The sequence below is a fragment of the Microtus ochrogaster genome, chromosome 15 (genome assembly GCF_000317375.1).
Source record: "Microtus ochrogaster isolate Prairie Vole_2 chromosome 15, MicOch1.0, whole genome shotgun sequence".
Taxonomy (NCBI): Eukaryota; Metazoa; Chordata; class Mammalia; order Rodentia; family Cricetidae; genus Microtus; species Microtus ochrogaster.
Window position 1 is genome coordinate 34524980 of NC_022017.1, and position 7177 is coordinate 34532156.

A 7177-nucleotide genomic window follows, 5' to 3' on the forward strand; every position below is an offset into this window, starting at 1 on the left:
TTGTGGCGTACATAGCGTCCCCCCTCGCAATGAGTCACCCCTTCTTCAGTCTTTTAGGGTATTTATTTTTGCTTCTTAGAAATCCTGTTACTTTTCACTAGATGAGCACCTGTGAATTTACTGATTTGTCAGGCAATCATGGAGCCTGCTATTCTGTCAGAGCCTTCAAGGGTCTGAGTTCCAAAAGAGAAACCGACCTAACTTCTACCCTTCAGAGTTCACCATCTAGATACAGATGGACATGCAAATCAGCCCAAGGTGGACAAGACACCTGGATCAATGGTGTATACACGCAAAGGACCAGGCAAAGAAGAGAGAAGCCTGTTTGTTCCACACAACAAGCCACAATTTTCAATAAAAATGACCATTTCCAATAATGAAAATATTTGGTACGATCAGTCCTCGTCACCAGACCTTCTGTCGGAAAGCCTCTGATGAATATTTCTCTGTACACTGTGTTCTCTTTTCCTGATCCCTTCCACCGATTCTTCCTTCTCCCTTCCTTCCCTCCCTCTCTTCCGCCCTCCTTCTCACACCCTCCTCTCTCCTTCCTTCTTTTTCCTTTCCTAACATCACTAGAAGATGATTTGCACATCTATTTTTCTCCTTCTTTCCTGACACTATTTTTGTTAGCTACCTTTCAAAATCCAGCTTAGGATGTGCCTGCAGAAGCCTTTTTGTGATCTGTAAGTTCTTGGAGAAGGTTGGATATGGTCTTCTTTATCTCCCACCGACCTCTTCATGAGGTCTACTTACCATATTTGCTCTTTGCCTCTTGATTAAACTGTGCCTAAGGAGAAGGGGTCTTATTTAGAGTTTCTTATGGTGCTTATACACGTTTTAAGCATAATTGATTAGTAGACAGTCATTCTATATATAAGTAAATTAAATTCCAAAAGAGAAAACAGGGAATGTTATAGATCTCTGCATAAAGGGAATACAATTATATAACTCTCGGGCTTTCTCGCAACCCACTTCTATTAGATGTTCCAAGTTTCTTACATCCTGTGATTATGCAAGGAAGCTGCAAGTCTAATTCCTCTTTATTTAGCATATTTCTCATGATATCAGGGCTCTCTGACACATCCCTTTACTTAAGGCTCTGATACAATCTCTGATTCTGGAAAATGTTTTTTTATCATCCTCATTTTCCAAGGTAGTGGAATCTCTGAATATTTAATTAAGCCCATAGCGACCCATAATAAAATATGTATCTCCAAGGCTCTTTCAGCCAGGTGTAGTCAAGGGGAAGCTGCCTTTTCCACTTCTGTGTCTAAAAGCACAAGACATTGCTGTTACTCATCCCTCAGTCCTACTGTCTGGAACACACTTTATCCACACAGTGAAATGTCCATTCAGACACGGACTGTGCTCAAAAGATTGAGAAATCAGAGCAAACAGAGTTCGAGTCTTGTAGCCTGAACTCTTCAAACCGAGAGCCAAGAGAAATGCTAGAAACGGACCTCAATATTACTTAAGACACTGCTTGCTTTGAGTATTGGCTTCTGTTATATCCAACAATAAACTACAATTTACCAGTGTGTGGACCCTCATTATAAAAACTAATTGTGAGAGGCACATGGTAGGAGTAACCTAATCCAGTGTTCCATAACTTATTTGAGATCAAGGCATTAAATTTTTCTAGTAACAGAATCTGACTAGGCTGGGCTCCTAGTTCCATAGGTAAGCCTCCAGTAAAGACTATTTGTTGGGGTTTTGGAGATAGTCAGGTTTTTACTAAACATTCATTCATTCATATACATATTCATTCATATAAACATACATATATACATACATACATATATATATGCAAACATGTTAGTGAATATTTTCCTAGGATCACACAAAGGACATTACTATGCTTTTCTACCTTTTTTTAACTGTTTTTTTAATCTGTGCACTTTTAAGGTTTTTTAATTTTTTTATTCATTTTACCTATCATCCTTAGTTCCCCATTTCTCCCCTCCTCCTGCTCCCTCCACCTCCTTTCCCACCCCCATCCATTCTTCCTTAGAAAGGGTGAGGCCTCCTATGAGGAGTCAACAAAGCCTGACATATCCAGATTAGTCTAGAATTATATAAGATAAAACACAAAGATATTTACTTATTTATTTTTATAAATATATTTATAATAAGAAACCAGGGTAAGTCTTTAGGGAAAATGGGAAGGTAGTAGAAGAGATCTACTGGGAATCTAGGAAGACTACCTGAAATGTCCTTTCTGCTGATCCAGGAAGATAAACGGGGACTGGATATTAAAGTGTGGGAAGGTGGTACACACTTGGAAACAGCTTGTGTAAAGCTCTTAAGAGGGAATGAGCTAGAATATTAAAGCGCTGTCAGGAACTGAACTGGAGGGTGGAATTGAGTAGCCCGAGCTAGAGGTAAGGTAAGGTAAGCTGAGGTAGAGGTAAGGGACTGGGGTAGGTTCACCAAGTCCCAAGAGGTCTTTTGACTAACTGCTAACAAATTTGGGCTTCTTTCTTAATGAAAATCCATTAAAGGTCCCCTTGCCTTTTGTTGATAAAGATGAGTGATGAGATTATGAGTTTTTTTTTTACTAGACCACTAGGGATTGCTTCACAAAAATTAACTGGGAAGGTGAATACCAATAGGTACAGGAAACCCAGCGAGAGAGAGAGAGAGCAGAACTGGGTGATGAGGGTAGGTTTGAAACGTGTTTGGGTGTAGGCTGTATTTCATCTTGATACAAGGTTGGTTATAGGATAAGGACAAAGGACACATCAAAGACCTCAATCTCTCAGGATTCTCACAGGAATGATCTGTGGGATTTGCAAGCAAAGGAAACACACATTTACACTGGTACTATCCATACTGACTGCTTGGAGCTGCTCATAGACCCTTTCCAGAATGCAGAAGTCAAGCAAGGTTGAATTTTGAGTTCCTTTGGCAAGCCAGATCCCACTTCCCGTGGAAAAGGATGAAACTTGCACATTTGGAATGAGGTTAGCATTATTACCTTTTGATGAAAAGTGCAACAGATCACTCGGTGGCAGGGTTTGAAGGAAAATGCATGCTACAGATTTTGACTCACACCAATACAAGTTTATTTAGAACTTCAAAGATATCTGAGAACATGCTCATTTAATTGCTCACAATTATGTCTCTATGGCAATAATTTACATACACTCTAGTTCATGCTAGCTTCCACAATAACCTTAATGCATTTTATTTTTACTTCAGTTTTAGAAAAAAAAAAAGACTCCAAGGTATTAAAGACCCAGGAAGGGTCAACAGGGCCACAGACAGTATGGCTGAATAATGACAATCTGAGCTTTGTCTCACGTCGTTCATACAGACTTGCCGTTTAACATACTTTTCAAGTACCTTCACTTCTAAAAGCAAAGGGCTCCTCAAATATTCCAAAGTGACATTCTGCATTCTGAGATGGCTCTTATAACTTCTATCCTTTCATGATAGATTATTGACCCCAATTGTTTCACCCCTTGTTACTTTCTGCATACATTTTTTTAAATGACGGTTACTTAGTTTATCCCCTTTAAACGTTCTTTAAGTTACAACGCAATTACATTGTTCCCTTTGCCTTTCCTCCCCCCAAACTCCACAGCCTGCTGAGTTCATTTGGTGTTGCTTACATGCACATGATTCCAGGGCTGACCATGAGGTATTGGATAAGCAAGTAGCGACTCCAATCCATCTGTCAACTGCTCAAGATGATTTCTCCTGCTCATAGCATTCTCTAGTTGCCTGTAATTCTTTGTCCTGGGATAGGTACCCTTCCATATTAGCATACACATTGCTGCCGTACCTCTGGTCTTGCTTAGCAAGCCATATTGATGAGGTGATGCTTCCTTGCTGTTTCTAGGAGACATAATCTCATCAGATTTCCTGGTCTTCCGACTCTTACAATCTTTCTACTCTCTCTTGATTTCCCTGAGCTTTGGGTGCTGTCCTGTAGATGAATCTATTGGGGGCAGTCACCCCATTATCGACTGTTCTCTGCATTTTGGCCAGTAGTGGTTTTCTGTAATGGTCTCTGTTGCAAAGAGAAGCTTCTTTGATGACAGGTGAGAGCTACATAGCCTTTTAGAAGGAGACTTTACTTCCTCACCTACCCTGCCTCTCTACAGACTACACATCCACACGACAAATCCCCTGGCTTCCCTGTGAACAAGTGGAACAGACCAAATAAAAGCTGAAGATCATTTTGTTACCTAGTCTTAGAAGTCACCTATCATCACTTCTTCTTTATCCTGCTAACAGCCAGTCAAGAAAGGAGGCAGGTCGGTGACCATGAGTGAACTGTAGACTGCCGCTGGCTGCAGCCTTGACTGACAGATAGATTGCAGCTATGAGCTAAACGACTCAGCTAACCCACTCCAAGTTCTTGATCCCCATAAGACATAGAATAAAGTTTGCTCCTTTAAGCACATAGTTTTGTGGTGATTTCTTGGGCAACAATAGCTAACTAATACAGCCACTTTTTCCAAGCCCCCAAGGCACAATACTGCTTCAGCAGTTTATAGTAATTGCTTTTGAAACAATTATAAATATGTTTATCACCTTTACAGTTCATAAACAATTTTCTTCCTTATGCTCATTTTACAGAAGAATCATTCTCATCCCTCTGCACGGTGCTGCCTTCCCTAGCAGTAGCAAAATTCCCAGGGATTAAGTTTTGCTGATGCTCAGCAGAGGAGGTAAGAAAGTCTGGTCTTTGAAGTCGATTGGATTATTGTAACTGATGCAAAATTTCTATAAACAGATTTTTACAGGTACAGATCAATGAGATTTTGCATTTGTATCCATGAGTACGAACTTCATGTTCATATTCCATAAATTCGCCTGGGCCCTATCTGGCTACTTTCACTAAATACAGTATTCTTTTTAAGAATATAGTCATTGCTATTTTTTTTTAATTTATGTTTATGGTGTTCTGTCTGGGTGTATTTAAGTGTACTTCAGGCATATCTAGTGCCTACAGATGCCAGATGAGGGCAGTGGATCCCCTCGAATGGAAACTATAGATGACTTAGATACACGTGATTGCTGGGAACTGAGCCCAGGTCCTCTACAAGAGTAGTGAGTACTCTTAACTATTGATAAGTCTCTCAAGGCACTTTAATATAGTATTCTTAAGTTGCACTTATGCTACTGTGTGGATCAGCATGTCAGAGCATGCATAAACTCTTAACTAGAAACCATTGCATTGAAGTGGCAACACACTCATCCACATTTTCTGTTGGTGGGCAACAGAAATGTTGGTTGATTCTGGAATGGGGCTATCTAATTCAGTAATATTCATGAGCAAGCCTCTGCTTGGACTTCTCTTTTTTTAATAAGAAGCCTGAGCTAATAGGCCAACCAGTTTGTAATTAATGTAAGCCTTTGTGTGTTTCTTTGGGACTGACCAGCTGTGGGACTAGGCAGGACAGAAACCTCTGTCAACTAAGTGAGAATACGAGCAAAGAGGTCAAGACCATGATGGGGATACCCACTGAAACAGTTTACCTGAGCTAATAAGAAGCCTTCCAACTCTGGCCTGACAGTGGGGGAACCAGCCTAGGACCAAGCTAGGTCCTCTGAACATGGGTGACAGTTGTATGGCTGGGGCAGACTGTGGGACCCTTAGCAGTGAGACGAGGATTTATCCCTACTGCTTGTTCTTGCTTTTTGGAACACATTCTCTCTTGAGGGATAATTTGCTCAGCCTAGCTAGAGGTCCTGCCTCAAAGGAATGTTCTAGACTTTGTTGACTATGAGAAGCCTTACTCTCTCCGAGGAGTAGACAGGGAGGTAGGATAGGGAATGGAGGCAGGGAGGAAGGTAGAGGAAGTGGGAGGAAGGGAGAGAGTGGGAAATGGATTTGTCATGTAAAATGAGAAAAGATAGTTTTATTAAAAATTAAATTCAAAAAATAAAAACATGCTTGAACTCTGAAGTTATAGGAAAAGTATCATCTTTTACACATACACATATGTGCACATGCACACACACACACACACACACACACACACACACACACACACACACACCGGTCTGGGGTCCATTCTCATGTCATGAGTAGGAGCGTGATGAGTTCCTTTTCGACCCCATTTGTTGGGAGAAGTTCCTGTTAAATTGACAAAGCGCTTATTTACTTATTTACTGGAAATCAATTGATCTGAATATGTGGATCTAATTTTGGATATTTTCACAAGGTTGTATTGATTTATTTGCCCATGTCAAGCACACATGGTATTTATGGTGGAGATTTATAGCAAGTTTAGAAATCAGACAGCACAAACCTCCCACACATCAATACTTTAGTATTTTCTGTGTACTTTGTTTTCCCAATATAATTTTGAGAAATAATTTAACTCCTAGAAATATTTTATAACTTTTGTAAAGTTATACTCTTTAGATGGTTTGTGCATTTTATTCAAGTTGTTGAATTTATTTAAAATATGCCTTTATTGCCTATTTCTCTAAAGATCTACAGTGTTTTCCACCTTTCATTCATTCCAGTTTCTTTATACTTATTGTGCTTCAGGGCTTTTTAAGACCTTTGTGTCTATAGGCAGATTTTCTTAATTAAAATGTGAAATTCTGACTATTTCCTGAAATGTTTTTAAAATTAATTTTATTTTTTGAGATTAATATTGACATATAATTTCTACCTTCTGTTTCCTCCCTCCAAAGAGTCCCATATAAGCCTTCTTGTTCTCTTTCAAATTTGTGACCTCTGTATGTATGTATGTATGTATGTATGTATGAACATTCCCAAATGAATTTAAGTGCAACCTGCTCAGTGTATATACTGTTACTTGTATTTATGTTCTCAGGACTGACCATTTGTTACTGGTGTGCTCATCCCTGGGGAATACAAGTTCCTGTCACATTCTCCACATCCTCTTCTTCAGAGGCCTTGATTATGCTTATACTACATGCCACTGAAGCTCATGCCATCTTCTCCAAGTCTTTTGTCAATGTTCTTGATTTGAGATCAGTTTTTCTCCCCTCCCTCCCTCTCTCCCTCCCTCCCTCCCTCCTTCCCTGCCTCTGTCTCTCTTTCTCTCTCTCTTTCTCCCTCCCTTCTTCCCTCTCTCTCTCTCTCCCTCCCCTCTCCCCACCCCCTCTTTCTATTCCTTCTCCTCTTCCTCCCTTCCTTCCTTCCTTACTAATGCACACATACACAATAAATACAAGTTTAAAA